This window comes from Nicotiana tomentosiformis, chromosome 8, assembly GCF_000390325.3.
Source record: "Nicotiana tomentosiformis chromosome 8, ASM39032v3, whole genome shotgun sequence".
In the NCBI taxonomy this organism is placed as follows: domain Eukaryota; kingdom Viridiplantae; phylum Streptophyta; class Magnoliopsida; order Solanales; family Solanaceae; genus Nicotiana; species Nicotiana tomentosiformis.
In genome coordinates, this window is record NC_090819.1 from 140,338,185 (window position 1) to 140,347,757 (window position 9,573).

The following is a 9,573-nucleotide window of genomic DNA, read 5'->3' on the forward strand; positions in this document are numbered from 1 at the left end:
TAGGTGCTGCTATGAGCTAGGTCTACAAGACCAGTTGACAAAAAGGAGTTTACTTCCGCCAAACCAGCTTCCGATTGATGAGCAAAAGTTGTGTGTGTATCCATGGTGGTGGCGACATTCTCAGTTGTTGACGGGATTATCCTGATAGCAATATTTTAAAAGACGGGGGCGTGAGGCGAGGTGTAAGCCCCGAGATACGAGGCGTAAGTTTCACGGATCTTTAAAGGTGTACATCATTGGATCATGTAGCAGGCAGAGAAGGTGTCTGCAATCACATAGTATATTAGTGTATAGAGGATGATCTTTTGTTAGTAGGTTGATTACCTATTTAGCATCCGGTTTAACTTCCATCTGTAGTTAGCTTATAGTAGTTTGATTTTGGTGGAATCCAGCGGAGCGCAGTGTGTACCCTAGTGAGCACAAAATTTTGAAAATTCCTACGTTGCTTACATAACACCAAGCTATTGAGTTTTCTTATTTGACGTTGTCACGTTAGAAAATAAAAAGAATATTAATTTTTGGATTTGGCTCAACTCCTATACAGTATCTCTCCATTTTTATAAATAAATGTCTAATTCAATGACATATGTTATCTTTCAGATCCAAGGGTCAAAATTTATTTAGACTAAACCATGATTAAACTGCATTCTCTTGTTGGGTTTGTATCAAAATTGGAATGAGAAATCAACTATCCGAAAATTTTGCTGGCAATTTCATTTTGATTGGAAAAATATTTTCTTATCAATAGAAACGATTCTTTGGCACGAGAATGAAGAAAAACAAAAGATTAAACCATTTATTTCTTCTTCACATTAACTTCAACCAAAAAAAATAATCAATGCAACCAATTGCCTGCTACAAAAAAAATATTTGGTTTCCAAGAAACGAAAAAGGTGGAAGAACAAAAATGAAATTGTCCCTGTGAAAATAAAAAAGTTATGATGCCTATGAAAATAATATCTCAATTGAAGGAATTTGAAATTTGGGGAGAAAAAAGTTTAACAATTTGGAGATTTGATTCATGAAAAATAATAAAAATAAAAAATCCATGAAAGGATTTGATTTTGCTGGGACTGTATCCCAATATCCCTGTAAGTAAAGGACTCTACGTTTAAGGAAAGGCTAAATTATAGGAATATTTAGTTTTAACCATAGTTTAGAGATTGATTAGTCTTTGGATTTAAAAAATGACATATGTCATTAAATTAGACTTGCACTAGTGAAATTGGAGAGATTCTATACAGGAAGGGAGCCGAATCCTTAATTTTTGTTGTGGGAGGACATATAAACATTGTCATTAACTCCTCACTTACAACAACAACAATAACAACCCAATAGAATTTCACTAGTGGGGTTTGGGGAGGGTGGAGTGTACGCAGACCTTATCCCTATCCCGAAGCGATAGAGAGGCTATTTTCGGGAGACCATCGACTCAGAGACAATAGATCCGTAACAGCAACAGAAACCAGAAAAATAGTATCAGCATCGTAAAAGACAATAAATAAATGGAAAGGCCAAAAAAGAAAGTGAAACACAACAAAAACCGCTAACAGTCCTAGACAAAATACTATCATACTAACCGGCACAACAAGGAGAAACGCTCGACTACCCCCTAACCTACAACCCTAATGCTCGGCCTCCACACCTTCCTATCAAGGGCCATGTCCTCGGAAATCTAAAGTCGCGTCATGTCCTGCCTAATCACCCCGCCCTAATACTTCTTAGGCCGCTCTCTACCTCTTCTCGTACCTGCCAAAGCCAACCACTCACACCTCCTAACCGGAGCATCTAGGCTCCTCTTCCGTACGTGCCCGCACCATCTAAGCCTCGCTTCCCTCATCTTGTCATCTAAGGGAACCACACCCACTGTCACGACCCGAAATTCCCACATTCGGACTGTGATGGCGCCTAACATTTCACTTGCTAGGCAAACCAACGTTAGAATAATAATATCCATTTTTAAGTCAAATTTTAAATTTATTAATAATAATAACAAAGAATAATTGCAGAAGTAAAGTTTGAAATTTAGTGAATAATCCATAACAATAACGGTGTCTAAATACCGTCCCAGAATTGGTGTCATAAGTGCACGAACTTCTAGAATAATACAAATAAAGGTCTGAATAAAATAAAGCTGTTTGAAAATAAAAACACACATCTAAAGTAAAGTAGACGGAGACTTCAAAACTGTGAACGCCATGCAGTTATACCTCAAGTCTCCTCTGAGTAGATGAAATCCGAGCAAGTCTTAGTACGCTATTGGGACCACCTCCGAAATCTGCACAAGAAGTGCAGAGTATAGTATCAGTACAACCGACCCCATATACTGGTAAGTGCTAAGCCTAACCTCGACGAAGTAGTGACGAGACTAAGATGGGTTACTTACATTAACCTGTACGCAATATTAGTAACAACAACAAATAATAAAAATAATCAGGTAACTCATTTATAATAATTGAAGCCAATTCAGCAGTCATAACCAATTATCATTTTCATCAATTTTGTAGTAGCATGCAACCCGCTCTCACAATATATTCACATTCAATTATGTTGCAGCGCGCAACCCGCTCTCCCAATATATTCTTTTTAATCAAGTCTGTTGCGGCGTGCAATCCGATCCCCCAATATATATATATATATATATATATATATATATATATCGACTTTTTAATAAGTCTTTTGTGGCGTGCAACCCGATCCTCCAATATATCCATTTCAATTAATTCTATTGCGGCGTGCAACCCGCTCCTCCAACATATTTATTTACCAATTCTTATAGAAGAAATTTTCCCAATAAATATAATAATTAATATAAAATTATAAGACAACAAGCATACAATAATTATGATTTAACTATGAAACAAACAATGACAAATAGCAAATTATTATGAAAATCAGGGAGAAAATAGGCAGTTTAATATTTAATATGCTAAATGTCAAGTAGCAACTAATGCACATAAATCAAATAAACATGTAGCAATTATTGCATGAATTCAAGATTTAATATTTGACAAAGAATAGGAGAGAAACAATTATTATAATAATTAATTCATGATTTAAAATGATTTATGATTTTTCAAGTAATTTTGCAAACAATTAATTTGACGACGTATAGACACTCGTCACCTCGCATATACGTCGTTCACATGCATTTCACATAATAAATAATTTAATGGTTCTATTCCCTCAAGTCAAGGTTAACCACGACACTTACCTCGCTTTGCAAATTCCAATAAATTACTCGACCACAACTTTTCCTTTTAAATTTGTCTCCAAAAGTTTCAAATCTATTCACAAACAATTCAATATACTCAATACGAATCATAGGAATTAATTCCATATGAATTTTCTAATTTTTTGGATAAAAATCCAAAATTTATTTAAATATTCAATAGTGGGACCCACGTCTCAAATCTCAAAAAAACTTATGAAATTCGAATACCCGTTCCGAGACAAGTCCAACCATACAAAAATTATCCAATTCCAATGTCAAATGGATCTTCAAATCTAAATTTCTTGTTTTTGGAAAGTTTTGCCAAAAATTTCAATTTCTTCCATCCAAATTCGAAATAAAGGATGAATATAGACATGGATTCATGAAATATAATCACTTTTGGTTATAGAACACTTATCCAATTCAAAGTCGTGAAAAACCCCTTTGGAATCGCCAAAATCCGAGACTTAAAACTCAAAAATGAGTAAAAATGGCTAAGACCCGATCTTATGTATTCTGCCCAGCATTTTCGCATCTGCGGCCTATATTTTCGCACTTGCGATCTCGCATTTGCGGAACAGGGCAGCTTGACCAGTGGCCGCATCTGCGCCCAAAAATGTCGCACCTTCGACATCGCAAAAGCGCACAAGTGACCACCGAAACAGTCGTCCCCGCAGAAGCAACTCGCCCATCGCGGATGCGGTTTCGCACCTGCGCTCATTTCTCCGCAGAAGCGGAGCTCAGCAAGGTCTGTCCAATGTCACAGAAGCGACTGGTATTCCGCAGGAGCGGCCACGCACTTGCGCGCAAAATGTCGCAGGTGCGACACACCAGAACCAGCACTGGGCAGCAGGTTCCAATTGCTCTGTGGCTCGTCCGAAATTCATCCGAGACACTCGGGACCTCGTCTGAATATTCCAACAAGTCCAGAAATATAATATGGACTTTCCTCGGGGTTTCAATTCACGTCAAAACAACATCAAAATTACAATTCACACCTCGATTCGAACTTTTAAGTTTCAAACTTTTCGATTTGCAAATCTCGTGCCAAAACATATTAAATGAATCCGGAATGACTTCAAATTTGACACACAAGTCATAAATGACATAACAGAGCTATTCAAATTTCCATAACCGGATTCCGGCTTCGATATCAAAAAGTCAACCCCATGGTCAAACTTAGAAATCTTTAGCCTTTAAATTATTAGTTCCGTTAAATGATCATAACTTGAGCTAGGGACATCCAAATTAAATTTCGGGTATACGCTCAAGTCCCAAATCACGATACAGAGCTACTGAAACTGTCAAAATACTGATCCGGGTTCGTTTGCTAAAAATATTGACCAAAGTCAACTCAGTTGAGTTTTAAGGCTCTAGTTCATATTTTAATCTATTTTTCACATAAAAATATTCCGAAAAATTTTACGGACTGCGCACGCAAGGCGAGGAGTGATAAATAATGGTTTTCGAGGTCTTAGAATACATAATTATTTATTAAATTTAAAGATGACATTTTGGGTCATCACACCCACGCCCACGCCCACCCTCTCCCGAATATCCTCATTCCTAATCTTATCCATCATAATGTGCTCGCACATCCATCTCAACATCCTCATTTTTTCTACTTTCATCTTTTGGATATGTGAAATCTTGACTGGCCAATATTCAGCCCCATACAACATGGCCGATCTAACCACCGCTCTATAGAACTTACCTTTAAGTTTTGGTGGCGTATTCTTGTCACACAGGACTCCAAACACTAACCTCTATTTCATCTACCCCACCTCGATACGGTGTGTGACATCCACGTCTATCTCCCCATCTCCCTGGATAATTAACCCTAGGTATTTGAAACTCTCTCTCTTAGGATGACTTATGAATCAAGCCTCACTTCCACATCCGCTTCCCCCTAACACGTCGCTGAACTTACACTCTAAATATTCCGTCTTGGTCCTACTAAACTTGAAACCTTTAGACTCCAGGGCCTGCCTCCATACCTCCAGTCTCTTCTTAACGTCGGCTCGCGTCTCATCAATCAGAACTATATCATCAGCGAACAACATACACCATGGCACCTCCCCCCAGAACCTATTTGTGGTTCTTTTGGACAAGTGTGATGAAAATGTGTGTTTAAAAAAAGAGTAACATTTTTATATATAGCGCTCTTTTAAATCGCGTTATACCTATTTTGTGGGCCCACCAATAAGTCTCATGCGTTTAACTGACATAACAATAATTCAAATGGGTATAGCGCTCTTTAAAAGAGCGTTATACCTAAAAGAATTTAGCCCACCGAGCTAGGCATTGCCTTATTTAAAGGCGTTAGGATTTTACAAAAATCCATTCAAAAATATTCCTAACTCTCGTTCAAATTTTTCTTCTTGTTAAATTCTCAAGAATTTTTTCATAATGTCTGAAGAGCGAAAAGTAAGGGTTTCATTATATTGGGGAGGGGGGGTGAGGTTGTGGTGGCGAATAACTCTGTGAGCTATAGTTTATCTTCACAGTGTCATGTTAAGTTGCCACTTACAATGGAGTACGATAGATTGGTATCGTTGTTATGTAATAAAATGAGTGTGAGGAAACGTTCGGTGAACCTTAAAGTAACCGGAAGATATTCGTATTCCGTCACTCCGCAAGGGGTTACTTGTTAAGCTGAGTTTAACATCGACGATGATGAAACTTTGAGGGATTTTTAGAGGACTCCGGATGAATACCAGAAATTTCTTATGATAAAAATATTGGAAATGTACGTCAAGGTCGAAGACGTTCGCAATAATGAGGTTGCGCATAGTAGGGATAACTCTCAGTCATCAGGTGGTTATTCTGGAGCAGTTTTTGCCGGACAGGTTCCGGATGAAAGAGTTTGCCCTGATTTAAACTTATCATCACGGGCGAATGAGGAGCGAGGAAATAATTTCTCTCCTTCTTTAAATAATCTATAAGACGAGTGGTAAACTTCAATTTTCCGTAGTGTTACGATATATATTTTTGTTGTATTGAATTTGTATTAACACTCATTTATTCCACAGGGGGTACCAACCAGATATGACTTTTACAAGTTATGAACCCACGCCCAGTTGGAATATGCGTAGTTCTGGTGTGTTGGATCATGGTGGTCCATCCGGGAGTCATCACCAACATGATAATATCCATCAAGGAATGTCAACACGTTACGACTTGTAAGTGAAGTGATACAGCTATATGGAAAGTATTTATTAATTTCAGTAGCTTATTATTTTGTTTTTTATGCAGTGAAAACGAGCAAGTTGAACCACCTGTCCTCACTCAATTGCCTGAAGACGACATATTAAATCGAGATCTGGCATATGCACAAAGTGAGGAAGAGAGCAGTGATTATGACAACAATGCCGATGATTCCGGAGACGACACGCCCTTCCCTCGTGAGGATGATTATGAGGAGGAAGATAATGAAGGACCTGATTTGACGAGGGAGTATGCTCCACCCCCCGTTAGACCAAGAGTGTACGAGTCCCAAGTGTTATTTCATTCAAGGAAGATTCCCTAGCTTGATAACCTACCAAGTATATCGGGTGTGGATTCTCTCACAAGGGATTTTGATGAAATTCAGACAGCAATATGGGATGATTCTAGACCAACGGTGCTGGCAAAGGGCATGCTTTTTCCTGATAAAGTGTGCCTAAGCAGGGCGGCAAAAATGCACAGCATAAAAGAATGTCGTGAGATGACGGTATGTGAGTCAAGTCCGGATGTATACAAGGTTGTTTGTCGCAGATGGTTTACGGGTTGTCATTGGATGTTGTGTGCGAGCAAGAAGAACACATGTCTGTGGAAAGTGGGTAAATATATTCCCACTAACATATGTGAAATGGACACATTCAATGAGAATCACTACAACTTGGATATTGACTTAATCTCTTGTCCTTATTCCACACCTTGAAGCATCCATAAGGTATAAAATCAAAGAGTGCATTACATTAGTCGACCAGGAATATGGTCATACCATTACCAAAAGAAAGGCATTTCTCGGGCGCAAACGTGCGTTTGAAATTATTTATGGTAACTAAGATAAGTCATTTGCAGCTCTACCCAAGTACATGGACGCACTGTAACACTTTAATTTAAACCAGTAATTGATGGTTTTCCGCATTGCCGGCCGGTAATATCCATAGACGGCACTCTTGTCTATGGAAAGTATGATATCAAGTTATTGATAGCCGTTGCAGTAGATGCTAATGGACAAATATTTCCTCTAGCGTTTGTTATTTGTGCCAATGAAAGGCAAGAGACGTGGACGTTGTTTTTGAACCATTTGAAAGAGCACGTTGTCAAACAGTGTTCCAGCATTTGTCTAATATCTGATCGTCATAGTGGTATCTTAAGTTCTGTAGAGAACTTGCCTGCATGGCAAGAACCTTATGCCTACCATCGTTACTGTGTGAGGCACTTTAAGGCCAATTTCCAGAAGGCACATCTCAACAAGGATCTGCATGATTTGATGTGGATGGCAGCAACAGACCACCAAGAGCATAAATTCCGAAGGCACATGGAATCTATCAGGCAGAAAGATGAGAGAGCCTATCATTGGTTGATGTGACATGAGCTTCAGAAGTGGACTTTGCATGCGGATGGTGGAAGAATATGGGAAATTCTTACTACAAACGTGTCAGAGTCTTTCAACGGGTTATTGAAGTCAGCAAGAGGATTGCCCGTCATTGCCATGGTGCGGATGTCTTTCAAGTAGATGGCGGAGAGGTTTGTTGAAAGGACTGCAGCTGCAACGTCATTGATGGAAAGGGGTGTTGAATTTATGCCATTGCCGATGAAGATATTTGAGAAATGTAGGCGGCGAGCACATTGGCATTCATTTTTGCAGTATGATCACGACAGAAATGTTTTTGAAGTTCGCACCGCTATCCATCAAAATCGGGGAAATAATGTACATACCATAAATGAATCTAGAAGGTTATGCTCTTGTGGGAAATGGTCCATCTACCACATGCCGTGCTCACATGCCATCAGGTGCTTTTAACATATAGGTTTAGGGCCAACCAAGTACGTTGATAAAAAATATAGTGTTGCTGCTTACTTAAATACCTATAGTGGGTTGTTGCAGCCAGTGGGTGCTGAGCATTATTGGCCGCCGAAACCATTTAAAATGGTGTGTAACAAGGACTATTTGCGTCGAATACAGGTGCGGAAGAGAATGTGTATACGGAACCAAATGGATGTTAGCGATATCGTTTATGCGCGTAAATGTGGTATATGCTCGCAAACAGGACACGACCATCAAAAATGTCCTTCGGCTGGTTTGGGTGGCGGTGGTAATCAAGCTCGTGGTGGGTGTTCTTCTAATGTTCCCAACTATCAATGAGTTTATGTTGTAATAAGTAGATGTTTTGTTTATGTTGCAAGATGTATCAAATAAAATTATGTTTCCATTGTTATTAAATCTTATTGATATTTAACATTTTTCAGTTGAGTAAATTAATGCATTTCTCCCTCCCGTTCATGTAATCAAAAATAGTATTGGATTAAAAAACGGAAAAATATGTGAATATATTTGATAAATATAGTTGATAAATATAGTTCAAAAATAGTTGAGTTAAAGGTAGATTTCTGATAAATATGTGAATACACATAACGCGGTTAAATACTACGTTATGTGAATATATATAGCGCGGTTAAATACTACGTTATGTAAATATATATATCGTGGTTAAATACTACGTTATGTATATTGTCTTGTCAAACTAAAAAGCTGCCCGTCTGAGAAAATGTTATTTTGTATCCGTAATCATCTTTAACACGCAAAGCATAGTGCGATTAAATACTACATTATGTGAATATATATAGCGCAATTAAATACTATGTTATGTGAATATATATATCGTGGTTAAATACTACGTTATGTGTATTGTCTTGTCGAACTGAAAAGCTGCCCGTCTGAGAAAAAGCTGTTTTGTATCCATAATCATCTTTAACATGCAAAGCATAGCGCAGTTAAATACTACGTTATGTGAATATATATAACGTGGTTAAATACTACGTTATGTGTGTTGCCTTGCTTATAAATAACGGTCGCATTCTAGTTATTTTCTGCGCTTAACAATAACCAATAGCAAAACTTTCCATAAAAGCAAGGTTTTTTTTTAATGCTTTAACAAATGTCTGAACGCCTTTATGTACCAAGGTGCCGGTGAGGCAAAAATTATTTGATGAATGACTGTTGGGATGATGGTGAAGTTGGACGTCGCTACTGGATGTGTGTCGACAAGTTTTATAGGGTTCCCGATGAACCTTTTTGTAATTTTGAGGTATAGATTGATAAACTCTGTAAGCAGGAATGCTACAAACGATCTTTGCAGTATCTTCAT